The sequence below is a fragment of the Cucurbita pepo genome, chromosome 16, assembly GCF_057944985.1.
Source record: "Cucurbita pepo subsp. pepo isolate OVF chromosome 16, ASM5794498v1, whole genome shotgun sequence".
In the NCBI taxonomy this organism is placed as follows: Eukaryota; Viridiplantae; Streptophyta; class Magnoliopsida; order Cucurbitales; family Cucurbitaceae; genus Cucurbita; species Cucurbita pepo.
This window is the reverse complement of record NC_141813.1, coordinates 2,733,427-2,753,828: the sequence shown is the minus strand read 5'-3', so window position 1 is coordinate 2,753,828 and position 20,402 is coordinate 2,733,427. Positions and strand designations below refer to the sequence as shown.

Below are 20,402 nucleotides of genomic sequence, written 5' to 3'. Positions count from 1 at the left end.
GACCAGTCTTATACAAACTCATTGTATAGGATACCCCCATTTACATGTCCCCACATGAACGATTTGGATAAAATCATCTGTAACGATTACAAATTGGGTCGTATCAATGGTGTTACCAGGATAAGGCACCAACCTTATTCATATACTATAGACTGCTTAGGTTTATGTCAACCACATATGGTTCAAGATTACATTAATAACCAAGGATTTTCATATATGGATAACAATTAAATTACAAATAAAATAATAAAAGTTATTGTTAAAAAACTAAATAATTAATTAGGAAGATTTAGGGCGTAAATCCCAACATCTGTTAGTTATATTCGAACTGAAACATCAACACTTGTGTCAGAAATTATAAATTATTTACAAACGGGAAAGAGGGCTTGGGATACAAAAGAATTCAAAATCAACCCAAAAAATTATACAACTAATTCATGGCCCAGGTCGAATACGACTAACAACACTCCGAGTCGACACCCCTCTGTAATAGTAGAGCTCCCAAGTATCTCCCCACCTTGACCAGTACACTAGAAAAGGAGAAAGGTGTAAGTATAAAAATATATTTAGTAACCAACCTACTTGTAGGCCTTCATTGCTTCCTTCTTCTACTAGGTTTCCACGACTTTCTTTTGGTCTATAGGAAGCTTGAGCTTACCCTTTACTGCGCTCTAAGCTACCGTGTAGGTCCCGAAGTTGTAATCGATTCTTCATTAATCATCTACCTTTGTTGTCCCTAGTGTTAAAATGTCATCACTAGCCCAATAGGGTCAAGCCCAACATTGTATGAATAATTATATTTATGATTTAGAATTTTAGAAATAAATTTAGGAAAATGATTTAGGGATTTTAGGAATAAATTTATGAAAATGATTTAGGTATTTTAGGAAAAAGGTTAGAAATTTTAGGAATAGATTGACTACCCTCTAGTATAAATACCCCTCCATCCTATTTAGTTCATCATCCCAAGAAATCACAAGCAATACAAGGTAGTAGTTTCTACCGAGTGTTTTGTAAATCTCTTCTCGATTGGTCTTAATAAAGTGTGCGAGTATTTCCCACAGAGAGTTGTGTTCAACAAGCTGGTACCAGAGCGAGGTTAATGTAGGTTATCTGATCTCTTGGAATTCTTAGTATGCTCTGTGGTTGCAGCTCCGTCTGATCTTCCACATCAGAAACGATTTCGTGAGATTAGTAGTGAGTGAGTTTCTTTTGTGTCGTGAGTAGTCTGTGACTCTGCAAGTCTGGTGTCGAAAGAGCTTGTTTGGTATTACTGATGCATAACCTGATGGTGTTAATATAACACATGCGGAAGCAATTTGGATCTTAGGCGCTTTTAGAACATCAATTATTGTAAATAACTAGCATGTTCATAAGTATTAAAACTTAATGAGTTTAAATACTAACATTTTGTAGTTCAAACTCCTTTTGCCTCACGAACCGGTTTCGAACCACCACTAGTGTCTTCTCCACTATCCTCCGGCCTTAGAACGGGATTGTGGAATCCGGTGAGTGACTAAACTTGGGAAGGATTTTGTATATGTGAAAGAGAGTGTTTGTGAGAGGTTTTTCTCAAGGTTTTTCATCAAGATCAAGAATCCCTTCCAAGTATCATGATCACTCTATTTAAAGAGTCAAGTTTGCATGTTCATGCAAACTTGAGATCACCAAATTTTGACACTTAAAATTCCACTCAAATGTTTGGGATTATGTGGCAAGCATGCATGTTTGAGTTAACCAAATTTTGACACTCAAAATTCCACTCAAACTTGTGGGGTTTATTTGGCAAACATGCAAGTTTGGTTAAACCAAATTTTGACACCTCAAAATTCCACTAACATGGATTTTTCCATTAGATGAAAGTCAACATTTTGACTTTCTTCATTTTAATTCAAACAATTAATTTGAATAATGAATTTCAAATTAAAGTAACATTAAATGATTAATTAAACTATTTAATTAATATTTAATATTAATTCAAATGCCAATCCCAATCAATTCCGACACATAATTGATTAAGATATTTAAATCTTATTTAAATATCTCAGATTCTCTCTTTTCGTTTAATTCGTAAATAAAATAAAATTGCGGTTAAATATATCGTATATATGTAACGCATATTCCCTAATTTGAATTCGAACACTTCGAACTCACTCGTCACACTGTTCTATGGTTTAGTCCGATATGAGCTAGCAGAGGGACCTAATGGACCTATAGATCATGGGCTCCAACTATCCAAGATTAACCGATTAAACTCATTAACCTTGTTAACCAACATTCGTTAACTACTAGGACACTCCACTATAGCCTAGTAGTTGCACTCCCCTCACTATAGATATATTTCTGTCCATCTGATATAACCATGATTAGTAAGTCGATCCTTCACAGGTTGTTCGTAACTAGAGCTGGGTCAATTTACCGTTTTACCCCTGAAGTTACTTCTTGTTCCTTATGTCTCACTGATCCTCTAATGAACAATTGGTTTGTGGTCCAACCAGTAAACCGAATCCCTCTCAGGCCAATGAGAGGGTGGGGCCCCTTGTTCAAGACCTGGAGTCAGTGCTTAAGGGAACTACCTTTCTTCTATCCCTAAAAGTGGGTAGGAGTGAATTCCGTCTTGCACCCCACATCCCCAGCCATTCACCCAGTCTTACCCCTGAAATGGGAGGCCTGTTGAGTCAGCGAACTAGAGCCACTCTCACCCATGCAAATCTAAGGATAATTTCGAATAAACAGGAGTTCATGGTTAGCTTAGGATTAAAACCGAGTTACCTAGGTTATCGAATGAAAAGAAAATCAGTCTCAACAGTAAACGACTTTATAAAGTGAGAGTGGTTTTCTTCATAGTCCGATCTTATGCAATACTCATTGCATAGGACGCCCCCACTCACATGTCTCCACATGCACAATTTAGTGACCACATTGTTTATATCATATACAAAAGTGGGCCGCATCCATAGTGTCCCCAGAATAAGGTACTCAGCCTTATCCTTATACTATAGATCATTTTGACTATATACTTGAACTTGATCCACTCTTATGTCTCTACATATAGTTCAAGTAATCATACTATAGCCATAGTGTTCTTAGTTTATTGGATTTAGATTAATGATCGTAAAGTTCACTTTATTCAATAACAATTTTTACTGAATAAACATCAATAATAACTTTATTGAAAATAGAATATATCTTTGTTTACAAACTATGAGTTTTAGGACATAAAACCCAACATAACCAACACGATGGGTGATTTCCAAATCGTTGGAGAAATCAAGAAACTCAACAACAACAACTACAATACGTGGGCAACATGCATGATGTCCTATTTACAAGGACATGATCTTTGGGAGATCGTTGGCGGGTGCGAAACTACACCGCTAGAGGATGATTCTAACGGCGCCTTGCGCAAATGGAGAATCAAAGCAGGCAAAGCAATGTTTGCCCTGAAGACCACAATCGAAGAAGGGATGTTAGAGCATATTTGGGATGACAAGACACCGAAAGAAGCATGGGACACGTTCGTGATGTTGTTCTCAAAGAAGAACAATACAAGACTACAACTTCTGGAGAACGAGTTGTTGTCAATTTCACAACGTGACATGATGATTGCTCAGTACTTCCACAAGGTCAAGCCGATTTGTCGGGAGATTATTGAACTAGACCCGAAGTCTGCCATTGTAGAATCTCAAATGAAGAGGATCATAATCCACGGATTGTGACCAGACTATCGAAGCTTCATTATTGCTATACAAGGATGGCCCACTCAACCATCACTTGTAGAGTTCGAAAATTTGTTAGCCAACCAAGAAGTCATGGCTAAACAAATGGGAGGCATCACATTGAAGGGTGAAGAAGAAGCACTCTACACAAGTGAAAGCCAGAGCAATAATAGGTCATCTACAAAACGCGGATACAATGGTGACAAAAGAAGAAGTCACCAAGAAATTGTACAACCAATGAGAGCTCAGAAGAACGACAACCAAAGTTCTCAAGAAAAAAGATTTGAGGGTATTTGCTACAATTGTGGGAGGAAGGGCCACATGTCCAGAGATTGTTGGTCCAAGAAAAAATCTATCGAGAGCAATGTGGCATCCTCCAACATGGAGATGGAGGAGGAATGGGATGCAGAGGTATTGTATGCCTTAGAAGAAGATGAGCAAGCACTCATGGCGATGATGGGAGACCATATCGATTATGAGAATGATTGGATCGTTGATTCATGATGCTCAAATCACATGACTGGCGATTAGAGGAAATTGCAAGACAAGAAAGAGTACAAAGGAAGTCGTATGTTATGCACAGAAAATAACACACAGTTGTCAATTGCTCAGATCAGCAATACGACAATCATGCTTGGCAATAAATCTGATGTAGTGTCACTACATAATGTCTATCATGTACCAGGAATAAAGAAGAATTTGTTGTCAGTTTCACAACTAACAACATCAGGAAACTATGTCTTGTTTGGGCCAAAAGATGTGAAAGTCTATGAAGATATTAAGATAACAGGAAAGCCGACAATAGAAGAACGAAGAGTGGATTCCGTTTACGTTCTATCTGCAGAGTCTGCCTATCTTGACAAGACATGGAAGAATGAGACAACAGATCTATGGCATGCAAGACTGGGACATGTTGGCTACCACAAGTTGAAGCTGATTATGGAAAAATCCATGCTCAAAGGTCTCCCTCAACTTGAAGTCAAAACAGACGTTGTGTGTGTTGGATTCCAATATGGTAAAGCTCATCAATTACCATACAAAGAGTCAAGTTTCAAAGCGAAGAAACCATTAGAGTTAATTCACTCTGATTTGTTTGGTCCAGTCAAACAAGCATCGATCAGCGGAATGCGGTATATGGTGACGTTCATTGACGATTACTCAAGATATGTGTGGATTTTCTTTATGAAAGAAAAGTCTTGACACATTTTCGAAATTTCAAGAATTCAAGATGATGATCAAAGGAGAAATAGGAGAGAAGATCTGTTGTCTACGTTCAGACAATGGTGGAGAATACACGTCAAATGAATTTGATCAATATTTACACGAGTGTGGGATACGACGTCAGTCTACATGTGCCAACACGCCACAACAAAATGGTGTAGCAGAAAGAAAAAATCGACATCTTGCAGAAATCTGTCGAAGCATGTTACATGCAAAGAATGTTCCATGAAGATTTTGAGTTGAAGTTATGCGAACGGGCTGCCCATGTGATCGACAAACTTTCCCAACCAAGGCTAGGGTTTGTCTCACCATTTGAGATACTATGGGACATGAAACCTACAGTTAGCTATTTCTGAGTATTTGGTTGTGTTTGCTATGTATTTGTGCCTGACCATCTACGTAGCAAGTTTGACAAGAAAGCAGTCAAGTGCATATTTGTTTGATATGACAATCAAAGGAAAGGGTGGAAGTGTTGTGATCCAACAAGTGAAAAATACTATACATCAAGAGATGTAGTTTTCGATGAAGCATCTTCATGGTGGTCCTTAGAGAAGAAAGACTTACTCGATTCAAACAAAATCGAAAAAAATTTACAACAGAAGATGGGGGAGCTAACTACTCACATTCATTTAAATGTTGATGTGCCTAAAGATCCAAGTGACATTGATATTGACGAACAAAAAGTGATTCAATCAAGAGAATCTGATAGAAACGAAACGACACATCAACAACTTAGGCGATCAAATAGAATCCAAAGGTCAAATCCTAAGTATACCAACACAACTATTGTAGAAGACGAAGATAATAAGTCAGAGACATATGAAGAGGCTTGGTAGAAAGCGATGAAGGAAGAATACAGATAACCAAGTAGCAAATGTGTTTACAAAAGAGCTAACATGAGAGTTTTCGTTGTCAGCTCAACATGGTGCAACGAATGAGGACTAGTGCTGAGGGGGAGTGTTAAAATGTCATCACTATCCCAATAAAGTCAAGCCAACCATTATTGTATGAATAATTATATTTATGATTTAGGATTTTAGAAATAAATTTAGGAAAATGATTTAGATATATTAGGAAAAAGGTTGAGAAATTTTAGGAATAGATTGACTACCCTCCACTGTAAATACCCCTCCATCCTATTTAGTTCATCATCGCAAAAAATCACAAGCAATACAAGGTAGTAGTTTCTACCGAGTGTTTTGTAAATCTCTTCTCGATTGGTCTTAATAAAATGTGCGAGTGTTTCCCACTGAGAGTTGTGTTCAACCCTAGTGCCTCTTCGAGATTCCTTCCTAAAACAAAAAAGACGCTCTGGCCGAGTGGTTAAGGTGTGTGCCTGCTAAGTACATGGGGTTTCCCTGCGAGAGTTTAAAAGACATACAACACCATTCCCCTCTCAAACCGATGTTGGATATGGGATGGAAGCGAAGAAAAGAAAATTTTTTTTACACAACACCTGTGTCAGAAATTTGAAGTTATTTACAAATGGGAAAAAGGGCTTGGGATACAAAAGAATTCCAAATCAACCCAAAAAATTATACAACTAATTCATGGCCCATGTCGAATACAACTAACAACACTCCGGGTCGACACCCCTGTGTGATAGTAGAGCTCTCGAGCATCTCCACACCTTGACCAGTACACTAGAAAAGGAGAAAGGTGTAAGTATAAAAATATACTTAGTAACCAACCTACTTGTAGGCCCTCATCGCTTCCTTCTTCTACTAGGTTTCCACGACTTTTCTTTGGTCTATAGGACGTTGGGCTTACCCTTTACTGCACTCTAAGCTATCGTGTAGGTCCCGAAGTTGTAATTGATTCCTCATTAATCATCTACCTTTCTTGTCCCTAGTGCCTCTTCGAGATTCGTTCCTAAAACAAGAAAGTTGCTTTGGCTTAGTGGTTAAGACGTGTGCTTGCTAAGTACATGGGGTTTCCCCCTGAGAGTTCAAATCTCTCAGGCGATGAAATGAGCTAAAACATGTGGTCCACTTTGGCCCGTTACCTCACATTCTCATAGAGGTATTCACACCCTTATATATGGAATGTTTTGTAACCATCTCAAACCGATGTTGAATCTCGGATAAAATATATACAAACCGGAAAAAGGGATTGGGATACAAAAGAATTAAAAATTAACCCAAAAAATTATATAACAAATCCATGGCCCATGTCAAATACAACTAACAACACTCCGGTCGACACCCCTCTATGATAGTAGAGCTCCCGAGCATTTCCCCACCTTGACATGTACACTAGAAAAGGAGAAAGGTGAAAGTATAAAAATATACTTAGTAACCAACTTATAAACTTTCCTTTGGTCTATAGTACGTTGGGCTTACCCTTTACTGCACTCTAAGCTACCGTGTATGTCCCGAAATTGTAATTGATTCCTCATTAATCATCTACCTTTGTTGTCCCTATTGCCTCTTCGAGATTTGTTCCTAAAACAAAAAAGTTTCTTTGGCTAAGTTGTTAAGGCGTGTGCCTGCTAAGTACATAGGGTTTCTCCGTGAGAGTTTGAATCTCTTAGGCGACGAAAAATTCATTTTTTTTTTACTAGCCAAAGGCCACCGCTAAAACATGTTGTCCATTTTGGCCCGTTACCTCACGATCTCATAGAGGTATTCACACGCTTGGAATGTTTTGTTCCCCACTCAAACCTTTGTTTCCCTCTCAAATCGATGTTGGAACTGGGATGGAAGCGATAAAAAGATAAATTTTTACACTTTAAACGACATACAACACGTGTGTCAGAAATTTCAAGTTATATACAAACGGGGAAAAGGGCTTGGGATACAAAAGAATTCAAAATTAACCCAAAAAATTATACAACTAAATCATGGCCGAGGTCGAATAAAACTAACCACACTCCGGGTCGACACCCCTCTGTGATGGTAGTGCTCCCGAGCATCTCCCCACCTTGACCAATACACTAGAAAAGGTGGAAGGTGTAAGTATAAAAATATACTTAGGAACCAACCTACTTGTAGGCACTAATCGCTTCCTTATTCTACTAGGTTTCCACGACTTTCCTTTGGTCTATAGGACGTTGGGCTTACCCTTTACTGCGCTCTAAGCTACCGTATAGGTCCCGAAGTTGTAATTGATTCCTCATTAATCATCTATCTTTCTTGTCCCTAGTGCCTCTTCGAGATTCATTCCTGAAACAAAAAAGTCGCTTTGGCCAAGTGGTTAAGGCGTGTGCCTGCTAAGTACATGGGGTTTCCCAGTGAGAGTTTGAATCTCTCAGGCGACGAAAAGTTCATTTTTTTTTTACTAGCCAAAAGTCACCGCTAAAACATGTTGTCCACTTTGGCCGATTCAGTTCGGGTTCAGAAAAATGAACCCAACCCTACCCGAAATGCTAATCCAACCCAACCCAACCCTTATACCCTTATAGTTCGGGTTGGGTTGGTCCGGGTTGTCGGGTTGCCGGGTTGAATGTACACCCCTACTTGGGAACAGCAAGAATACATGCAATACAATCTGATCCTCTCAATATGACGTCATCCCACTTTCCCCATATCTTCATTTTTTTCTTCCCCCTTGGGATTTTATAATTCTTTCAACGTTTTTACAATCCACTTTCAAATTTACCCAATTTGTTCATTAGGTTCATTGAACAAAATGCTTATGCATCTGTGCATTTGGCGGCATGATGTGCATTTGTATTGAAACGCATCTCGGCTCCTTGTACTCTTAGAAATCGTGCATTTGGCGACATGATGTTCTTGAGAAACTCCTCGAACATGTTGTCTATATATTACTAAATGAAAGATGAATGAATGACTCTTGCTTCCACGTTATCTCTCTCACACTCTCTGGAGAGGAGAAGCGACAAATTGTGAGGGCAAGTGGGCAGCAACGTCGTGTTGGAGTGCTACCTGGTTGATCCTGCCAGTAATCATATGCTTGTCTTAAAGATTAAGTCATGCTTGTTTGATGGGATTTGCTACTTAGATGACTATAGTAATTCTAGAGTTAATACGTGTAATAAACCCCGATTTCTAGAAGGGATGCATTTATTAGGTAAAAGGTTGATGCAGACTCTATCCATTACTCTAATAATTCATGATAACTCGACCTTGTGCATTGATTTGATAGAGAAATATTCACGATTTAAGATGTTAGATCATCTAAGATCAAAATCAGTTCAAAACAAAAAACACTATGCAAATAAAGGTTAAATTGGTTAGTTGTAAAATAAGTCTTAGGTTCGTGTTCATGAGGCTTAAACATACCTCTTCACTCAACCTTTTTAGGAAAAATTATTTTTTTGGGTCTCTAAGTTTATAGGAATAGGTTCGTTCGATCAATGATGTTTAAGTCCTTTAGTTTTGAAAAATAGGTTAAAAAATGTATGCTAATTTTTTTTGTTTTAATTTATGCCTAAAACATCTCAATATATCATTTATTATTTAATAATAGTTTTGGTTATATTTATTTGCAATGTTAAGTTATCTACGTAATAAAAATTGAAGGTTATTATTAGTATAATCTTCTACAATATGTGAGATACAAAATAATATTGTTCTAATATATCAATAACCTAAATAGCCTATGCTATATATATATATATGATTGAGTATCTTATCTTGATAACACTATTGATACGGTTTAATTTATAAAAATTATCAATATTTTGGTTTAAATTGTTCACGTAGAGACATATATGAGTGGGAGTATCGTATACAATAAGTTTGAATAAGACTTGATCACAAAAAATTTAATCCTTCTTTATAAATCATTTAATTAAGAAAATTAATATTGCACACGATAATCATATGCGATTCGATCTTAATCTTGAGTGAGTTATGAACTCCTCATGTGAGGACTTGTCTTTTGATTTGTATGGAGGAAAATGACTTTAGTAGCTGATTCGACAAATCTACCAATTTGGAGATTGACCAAATAAGAATTTTGAAGATAGAATTTACTCTTTCCCATATAAGGCACGTAGATGAGTAGTTTTCTTAAGTGTTGATCTTATTACTTGAACAATGGACTCCACCCTTTCACTTAAAGGATTTAGTTTATGATTGGATCATAAACAAATTGTTTATTCTAGATTTACAACAAGTATAATTTGTTCCATAAAAATAAGAAGGATTAGAGATTTGTCCTTCACTAAAGCCATTATTAACATGTATTGATATGAACCAAGAGACATCAATCATACAATATACTTCAAAAAAAGTTGTTGAATTTATCCAAAGATATTTTAATTCATGCCACATCGAAGAAGAATGAAGTTTCATTGTTATAAATTTTGGGTGGATTACAATTTAGGGTAATTTAGAGTTATTGTATTTCATTAATATATTTTAAGACTTTTCATTTACATAATGGTTAATTATGACCATAAAGTATGAATGTTAGAACTCTTGTAATGTCTTTAATAGCTTCATTTTGAGGCTATATAAACCATAAAGTATGTTGTATTTACAAGAAGACTTGGAAAATATAGTAAAAAAAGCATTTCACTAAGTTTCTTTGCAATTCTATGTAGCTTAGGTTGCATGTAGAATCATTCAAACTCAACATGATCAATCTTGCTTGTAGAGTGATTCGAAGATCAAACAAGTGTTCTTGCATTGAGATATTTGATCAACAAGAATCATTCAAGCTAAACATGATCGATCTTGCTTGTGGAGTGATTCGAATCTCAAACAATATTCTTGTCTTGAGATATTTGATCAACAAGGTAATCTGAATCTTACTCTCCTTGTAGTATTCCTTATCACGTATGTTTGTCATAAGCTTTAACAATAAAATTAAAAAAAAAAAAAAAAAAAATCTATAAGAGCTAAATAAATAATGTAACATGATTGAAAATAAATATGTTTAGAACATACAAAAGCTAAATTCTTTCTTATATGACATATCTTTCAAACATCGTAATAAGAGCAATTCCATAAATAATCCCTAAACTATTGTTCTTAAAATAGAATTTATACAAAAAGACAAACACTTAAAAATAGTTTTTTAAAGTAAAAAATAATAATAAGGAAGTGAAGCTAGGTGGCCAACCAATTAGACCCAAAATGATAGGGTTCAAGATTAAGTAATAAAAGGAAGTCTAGGTTTGAACGGGTCATCTTGGTGCCAAAGCCCTTCACCAAGCTCGAGGGTCAAAGCTCAGTGTCAAGCTTTCTCGATGGTCTTTTCCAAAAATCAATCAAGTGATAAAATAATCTTATAGAGCGATAATTTGATATAGGTCATTCCCTTAAAATGAACTAGGGATCTCAAGTTCATAGTACGTTACATTACCCTATATCATTTTGGTTAATTTAAGTTTTAATGTTTGTTTGGCAGCGGATACCAACGTAGACCGAGACTTTTTTACGGATCAACACTACTTGTTGATATTTTTACTTTTATCCCAATTTCTCTTTTTCTTTAAAAATGTATACACAAATACAATATTAATTTCTTGTTGTGTGTTATATCAAAGCTATAATTCTAATAATTTTTTAGTTAAAAAAAAATGAAAGGATCAAGGATTTGAGTTTTTCTTATCCTTAAAAAAGGTATTAGTGTTGAGAAAATAGAGCCAAATTTACAACAAACATAAATTTAAAACAATCCTTATTAAGTTAACAAATATACATTTGGAGTAATTTCTCATTTCATATCATTTTTTATTCATGGTTCTTATAACTAAATATTGATCTATTTATTTTAACCTTTGAGTTTCAATTTTATTCAAAATATTCTAAATGAAATTAAAATTTGATTCAACGACAACGGCATAAATGACATGACTACTATGCATGAAAAAATTCATTTATAACGTTTCATAAACAGTGTTATTGACTTAAATGTTCATAATAAATTCATTAAAACAATATTGTTATGGACAACATAGTGGAAAATAGATAACATAAGTTTAAATAATGCCCTAATCTAACCTAAGGATCATTAAAAATAACATGAATGCAACTACCTTAACTTTGGTTCCTTGGCCTTCAAGGCGATATTGTCATCTGTAAATGGGTGTCTTACCTTTACTTGAAAATAAGAGTAGCACGTGGTTTGAGTACTTTAATAAATACTCAGTAAGTAACCTCATTATTAGGGTCGGAAAATGAATCACGTGTAATATAGTGGGACCTATTCTTTCATAAATGCATTGTGACATGGGTGGGCTTTGCTTTTCCGTCCGAGTAGGGTTGGATATGTTGTACTTCCCTACACACGACCCATGAATGTGCATATTGACCACCAGGTGGGCTCATATAAGAGTACTCTGTGGGCTGGCTCGTCGAGCTTGTACACACTCGCACTACCAAATACCTTGAAGGGAAAAGACCCGCATAATATCATAAGGAACATAAATATTGTAAGGTATGTGTCTGTACTAATCATAACGGGGAAGTATCTCGATGCAACTCCTATTAATAATACATGACTTTCTAATGTCTCATAGTCATTGAGTGTATGTATTAACATAATTTACATGACATGATACATGAAGGTTCATGCATCAAATAACATCGACAACATAACATTGATCTATGACATAACATAATCCTAGAGTAGTGTATATGATATCATAGCATCACTTGTATGCAACATAACGTATATCATAGCATATACATAACTTAGTATATGTCATACAATCATAAAACAAGATACGTGCAGTTGTCACAGGTAAAGATGTCCCTAAGGAATTCATCACAAGGAACCGGCAAGGATCAGTTTCTCTAGGGAGAATTTCTTAGTTTATTATTCTCTAAAAAAAATAGTCATTTTAAATAAATTTGTTAATGTATACATTTTATTTTTAGATATAAACTATCCATTGGTTTTGATCCACTCATGTTATTAGAAATTGAAGTAGAACCACCTTGCTCTAAATTAAACTATCTACACTTGTAAACAAAATATAAACTTAATCTATGCCTAAATTATAAACACAAAATTTGATAACATAATTTTCAAATCTAAGAAAAACACCACAAAAATAGTGATTAGTTTTCTCGGAAGTCATAGTTGAATCAACAATAATGACCAGGTATGCGACAAAAATAAAGCAACCCTAATGACATAAATAAATGAGTTCAATTAGAAAAGAAAAAAGAAAAAAAAAACTAAATGTAAAAGACATTTGTTATTACATAAATCGAACACATGAAAGCAAGACATTCAACCCACGGAAGGGAAGACATAAAATCCATTGGAGTTTTGGAATGAAAAATATATAGATTTCTTCATCTTTAGAAATATATAAAACTTAGAAATGGATCTTAAAAAATCTCTCTTTGAGGCGGGCGGGTACGAGACGGGTCAAGGGAGTTAGGTGGGGATACGAATGGAGAATATAAGCTCTGTCTCCGGTCCTATTTATGTAATAGGAAAAATTTCTCCTCACTCCTTCCCTCATTCCCTGTTTAAAGATTACCATGGAGAAATACATTTTGAACACTCAACTGATGAGTGAACCATTTTCGAGAAGAAGCAATAGTGAGTAAGCAACGAAGTGTATAGTAAACTTTGGTGTAGGAGAAAATGTCTCTTTGTAATCAATACCTTCAACCTGAGTATACCCCTTTACTACCGGATAAACTTTATAACGTTCAACAGAACCATCAGAGTTGTATTTAATCTTGTACACCAAACGATAGCCAATAGCTTTATGGCCAGGTGGTAGAGGAACGAGAGACCAAGTATGATTACGTTCCAAAGTTGTAATTTCAGCATTCATAACCTGCTACCATAATGGGTCACCAACTACCTCATCATAAGTTTTAAGTTATGTCTGACTGTAATAAGAGATAGAAAAGCACATCAAGTAGGAGAAAAAACTAGAGAATGAAAGGTAATGATGAAGGGGATGCCTGTGCCCATGTTGGGACTTGAGCTAGAGGTTAAATAATTGGCTACATAAGACATCTCATAATCATTATGCCAAGCTGGAGGCTGTTTGGTACGAGTAGAACGTCAGAGTGGAACTGGTGTATCAGGTTGGATAGGATTATAATTAGTGGGTAAATTTGGAGAAGGAATGGAAGGTGGAGGAGATGACAAAATAGAAGGTGGGATAGGATTAGAATAGATGTTTGAGTAGGATGAATCATGAAGTGGTAAACCGAGAGTCGAAGGAACTAATGTCAGTTTGTGAAGCTGGTGAAAAAGGAAAACCATCTTCACAAAATTTAACATCACGGCGGATAAATAATTTGTGAGATTGCATGTCATACAACTTGTAACCTTTGTAACCACAAGGATATCCTACGAAAACACAAGGAATTGCCCGATATTCAAATTTTTGCTTAGGATGTACTACAGTTGCATAACATTTACATTAAAAAACTTTAAGATGATGAAATGTAGGTGGTTGATTGTAGAGTGCTTCAAAGGGTGTCTTGTTAGATAAAAATGATGATGGTGTTCTATTTATAAGATAAACAGCAATTAAAATGCACTCTTCCAAAAAATTAAGTGAAACGTGTGACTGAAAGAGGAGAGACCTAGCTACATTTATGATATGATGATGCTTACCCTCTACGACTCCATTTTGTTTTGGAGTATAGACACAAGTGCGCTGAAATTCAATGCCACAAGAAGTAAAAAATGGTTGTAAAGACAGAAACTCAGTCCCATTGTCTGATCGTACTATCTTGATAGTAGTATGAAATTGAGTTTGAACGAATTTAACAAAGTTCATTAACAAACTATGTACTTCTAATTTATGTTGTATAAGAAAAACCCAAGTACATCGAGTAAAATCATCAATAATAGTGAGAAGAAAACGCAAACAGGAATGGGTAGGAATTTTATGAGATCCCCAAACATCACAATGTAACATATCAAAGGTAGAATGTGTTGTTATTGAGCTTCTTGAGAAAAAAAACAACCTAGTTTGTTTTGCTAACCGGCAAATACTATAGTTATGAGAAAAAGTAGCATTATTAAGATGAAATTAATCAGTTAGAAATTTAAAACGAGAAAAAAAAATAGAATGACCTAGGCGTAAATGCCACAAATTAGATGATTGAGATATTTGATTAGTTGAAGATTTGATTGGAGATGAAGAAATATGATAGAGACCTCCAAATTGTTCACCCGAACCAATCATCTTCTCCGTAGCCAAGTCCTGCATAACACAAGAATCAGGATAGAAGGTGACACAGCATTTCAAATCATTGGTAAGTTTGCTAATGGACAACATGTTTAAATTGAATGAAGGCACACATAAAATATTGTTTAATTTAAGGTCAGGATTAAAGAAAACATTGACCGTAAGTGACACATGTGTTGTTCCTCCATTAGGTAATTTTATTGTAGAATGATTGGAGTCTTTGGTTTAGTCATAACAAAAGCTTTTGATATTATATGATTCGAACCTCCCCTATTGAGAATCCATGAATTAGAAATAACAGAGTTAATGGATAATGTAAATGCTAGAAATAATCCATGAATGTGATGACCCAATTTTTGAGGTTTCTAGAAATCGAACCGTGACGAAAAGATAAATTTTGAAAAGACATACAACACCTGTTCGAAGAGAAAACAACTAATTGATGTCCCACGTGAAATCCCACGTGAAATACAAGTAACAGACATTTCTGGGTCGACACCCCTCTGTGTAGTTACTAGTGTCTCTTCAAGACTCATTCATAAAACTATAAAGTCATTTTGATTGAGTGGTCAAGGTGTGTGCTTGCTAATCACACCGTGTTTCCCTCCAAGAGTTGACCAAAAGTTTTTTTTTTTTTTTTTTAACAACCAAAGATCACTTTGCCAAAGTCATAACACTTAGGTAAGATATTTAAAGTTATTTATAAACGAAAAATTTAATGCTCTCTAAGCTAGAGCGTAGGTCTTAAAGTTCTAATTGATTCTCATTAACCATCTACCTTTTTAGTCCCTAATGTCTCTTTGAGAGATGTTTGTAAAATAAAAAAGATGCTTTGGCCGAGCGGTTAAAATGTCTTTGTGCGAAGTACATGGTTTCTCTGTGAGAGTCCAATTCTCTCATGAGATTATTATTATTATTATTTTTTTTTTATTTTTTTTTAAAAATTTTTTTGTAATAGCCAAAGACCACTGCTAAAAGATATTATCTGCTTTGGCCCGTTAACTCACGATCTCATCTCATGTTGGATCTGTCACAACACAATTTTCGAGGTTTTGAGAAATCGAATTACGACGAAAGGATCAATTTTGCACAATTTAAAAGACATACAACACTCTGAGTCAACACCCCTCTTTGATAGTAGAGCTCCTGAACACCTCTCCACCTTCACCGGTACCTAAAAAGGAAAGGGATAAAGGGATAAAGGGGTAACTATAAAAATATACTTAAGTAACCAACCTATTGTAGGCTCTCATGCATCCTTCTTCTACTAGGTCTCCACGACTTTTCTTTGGTCTATAGGAAGTTTCGACTTACCTTTTACCGAGCTCTAGCTACTGTGTAGGTGTAACGCCCCTAATTTTCTTAACCTAACTAGTGACGTCACCCATGCATACATAACTCATTACGCGGAAGCTCATCATAAATAACCTTGGAAAACATCACCAAGACTTTCATAAAGGTCCAAAATTCTAAACAAACATATCTCTCAAAATAAATCTTTCATTAACTGAATTCATAAACCTCAAAATTAAAAATAATCAAATAAACATAAACTACTAAAAATGCTCCTCATCCTCTTCCATGGTGTCCTCATCTCCACCGTCAACTGTACATTGGAGCCTTGCCTTTACCTAAAAAATGTAGGTAGCACGTGGCTTGAGTAATTTATGAAATACTAAGTAAGTCACCCCACTGTTGGAGTTAGAAATGCAAACACATGCAACATATGAGCGGGGCCTACCTTTTCATAAACTTTACCTGGCCTTGGGCGCTTTTCTATTTTGGGTAGGGTTGGATGTGTGGTACTCCTTCACACACGGCCCATGTACGCGCACATGGACCACCAGTTGGGCTCGTATACGTACCCCATGGGCCTGGCTTGGTCGGGCACAACGTAATACACATTGCCGGACACCGCAGAACAGAAAAGGGCCCGCATGATATCATGGCGAACATAAATATCGTATTTCATTCTTTCCTAACATAAATGGGAAGTATCTCGATGCAAGGGACATACATATATGCATGAGGTCCCTTAACATACCTAACATGACGTTACATAAGCATTGCTAACATTACATGACATGTCACATAACTTACATTACATGACATATTACATAACATGAAAATACATTCAAGTTCCATAAGCATCTCATGCCATCGATCAACATTTTCATGGCATATAATACTAGCAGATCAACAATCTTTTCATAGCATAAACAGTCAACAGTCAACATAATCCATAACTTTTTAACAGTCAACAGTACATGGGGTTTCCCAGCAAGAGTTCGAATCTCTCAGGCGATGATAAGTTTATTTTTTTGTACTAGCCAAAGGTCACCGCTAAAACATGTTGTCCACTTTGGCCCATTACCTCTCAAACCGATATTGGATATGTGATGGAAGCGATGAAAAGATAAATTTTTTACACTTTAAAAGACATACAACACCATTCCCCTCTTAAACGGATGTTGGATCTGGGATGGAAGCGATGAAAAGATAAATTTTTTACACTTTAAAATACATACAACACCGTTACCCTCTCAAACGGATGTTGGATCTGGGATGGAAGCGATAAAAGATAATTTTTTTACACTTAAAAAGACATACAACACCATTTCCCTCTCAAACCGATGTTGGATCTGGGATGGAAGCAATGAAAAGATAAATTTTTTACACTTTAAAAGACATACAACACCGTTTTCCTCTCACACCAATGTTGGATCTAGGATGGAAGTGATGAAAAGATAAATTTTTTACACTTTAAAAGACATAGAACAAGTGTGTCAGAAATTTCAAGTTATTTACAAACGCGAAAAAGGGCTTGGGATACAAAAGAATTACAAATCAACCAAAAAAATTATACAACTAATTCATGGCTCAGGTCAAATACGACTAACAACACTCCGGGGCGACACCCCTTTGTGATAGTAGAGCTCCCGAGCATCTCCCCACCTTGACCAGTACACTAGAAAAGGAGAAAGGTGTAAGTATAAAAATATACTGAGTAACAAACCTACTTGTAGGCCCTCATCGCTTCCTTCTTCTACTAGGTTTCCACGACTTTCTTTTGGTCTATAGGACATTGGGCTTACCCTTTACTACGCTCTAAGCTACCGTGTATGTCCCGAAGTTCTAATTGATTCCTCATTAATCATCTACCTTTGTTGTTCCTAGTGCCTCTTCGAGATTCGTTCCTAAAACAAAAAAGTCGCTTTGGCCGAGTGGTTAAGGCGTGTGCCTGCTAAGTACATGGGTTTTTCCCATGAGAGTTTGAATCTCTTAGGCGACCAAAAGTTCATTTTTTTGTACTTACCAAAGGCCACCGCTAAAACATGCGATCTCATAGAGGTATGCACACCCTTATATATGAAATGTTTTGTTCCCCTCTCAAACCTTGGATCTGGGATGAAAGCAATAAAAAGATAATTTTTTTACACTTTAAATGGCATACAACACCTGTGTCAGAAATTTCAAGTTATTTACAAACAGAAAAAGGGCATGGGATACAAAAGAATTCAAAATAAACCCAAAAAATTATACAACTAATTCATGGCCCAGGTCGAACACAACTAACAACACTCCGGGTCGACACCCCTTTGTGATATTAGAGCTCCCAAGCATCTCCCCACCTTGACCAGTACACTAGAAACGGAGAAAGGTGTAAGTATAAAAATATACTTAGTAACCAACCTACTTGTAGGCCCTCATCGCTTCCTTATTCTACTAGGTTTCCAGGACTTTCCTTTGCTCTATAGGACGTTGGGCTCACCCTTTACTGCGCTCTAATCTACCGTGGATGTCCTGAAGTTCTAATTGATTCGTCATTAATCATCTACCTTTCTTGTCCAAAGTGCCTCTTCGAGATTCATTCCTAAAACAAAAAAAGTTGCTTTGGCCGAGTGGTTAAGGCGTGTGCTTGCTAAGTACATGGGGTTTCCATGCGGGAGTTTGAATTCTTAGGCGACCAAAAGTTCATTTTTTTTGTACTAGCCAAAGGCCACCGTTAAAACATATTGTCCACTTTCGCCCGTTACCTCACGATCTCATAGAAGTATTCACACCCTTCTATATGGAATGTTTTGTTCCCCTCTCAAACCGATGTTGGATCTGGGATGGAAGCGATGAAAAGATAAATTTTTTAAACAGATGTTGGATTCGGGATGAAAGCGATGAAAAGATAAATTTTTTACACTTTAAAAGACATACAACACCTGTGTCAAAAATTTCAAATTATTTACAAACGGCAAAAAGGCTTGGGATACAAAAGAATTCAAAATCAACCAAAAAAATTATACAACTAATTCACGGTCTAGGTCGAATACAACTAACAACACTCCGGGATGGCACTTCTCTGTGATAGTACAGCTCCCGAGCATCTCCCCACCTTGACCAGTACACTAGAAAAGGAGAAAGGTGTAAGTATAAAAATATACTAAGTAACAAACCTACTTGTAGGTCTTCATCACTTCCTTATTCTACTAGGTTTCCAGGACTTTCCTTTGCCCTATAAGACGTTTGGCTTACCCTTTACTGCGCTCTAAGCTACCGTGTATGTCCCGAAGTTCTGATTGATTCCTCATTAATCATCTACCTTTCTTGTCCCAAGTGCATCTTCAAGATTCATTCCTAAAACAAAAAAGTTTATTTGGCCAAGTGGTTAAGGCGTGTGCCTGCTAAGTACATGGGGTTTCCCCGCGAGAGTTTGAATCTCCCAGGCCAAGTGGTCTAGTGGTAGAATAATACCCTGCCACGGTACAGACCCGAGGTTCGATTCTCGACTGGTGCTCCCTGAAGATGAGCTATGATGATATTACATAATTTGAAAACTTGTGTTGGCCGCAATATCAGTTAAATTTATAGATGACATGAGTAGCACTATCGAGCTTGTCTGTTTTTTTTTTTTTTTAACTGAGAGGTGAACGAAAAGTTAAGATGGATATGACTAAATTTAGAAAAACCAGTGGTCTAGTGGTAGAATAGTACCCTGCCACAATCCTGACCCGAGTTCGATTCTTGGCTGGTGCATCTCCGAAGATTAGCTATGATGATAAGTTCATAATTTGAACTTTTCTTTTTGTATTTTTAAATCGAGAGGTGAAACGAAAAGGTAAGGGCTTCAAAAGAACTGCATGACCAAAATATGAGTACGTTATGGATATGACTAAATTTAGAAGCACTAGTGGTCTAAAGGTAGAATAGTTCCCTGCCACGGTACAGACCCGAGTTCTATTCTCGGCTGGTGCATTCCGAAGATTAGCTATGATGATATTAGTGCATAATTTAAAAATTTTGGTTTGCCACAATATCAGTTAAATTTATAGATGACGCGAGTAGCACTATCTTGCTTTTTTTTTTTTTTTTTTTTTAAA

At 36.2% G+C, this 20,402-nt stretch overlaps 1 non-coding gene across 1 annotated transcript; it reads left to right on the top strand.

Moving 5' to 3' along the window:
* The first annotated feature begins 8,117 nt into the window (after window positions 1-8,117).
* Window positions 8,118-8,199, top strand: TRNAS-GCU (transfer RNA serine (anticodon GCU)). The gene has a single exon. It is a non-coding gene; the product is annotated as a tRNA-Ser (tRNA).
* Window positions 8,200-20,402: the final 12,203 nt, after the last annotated feature.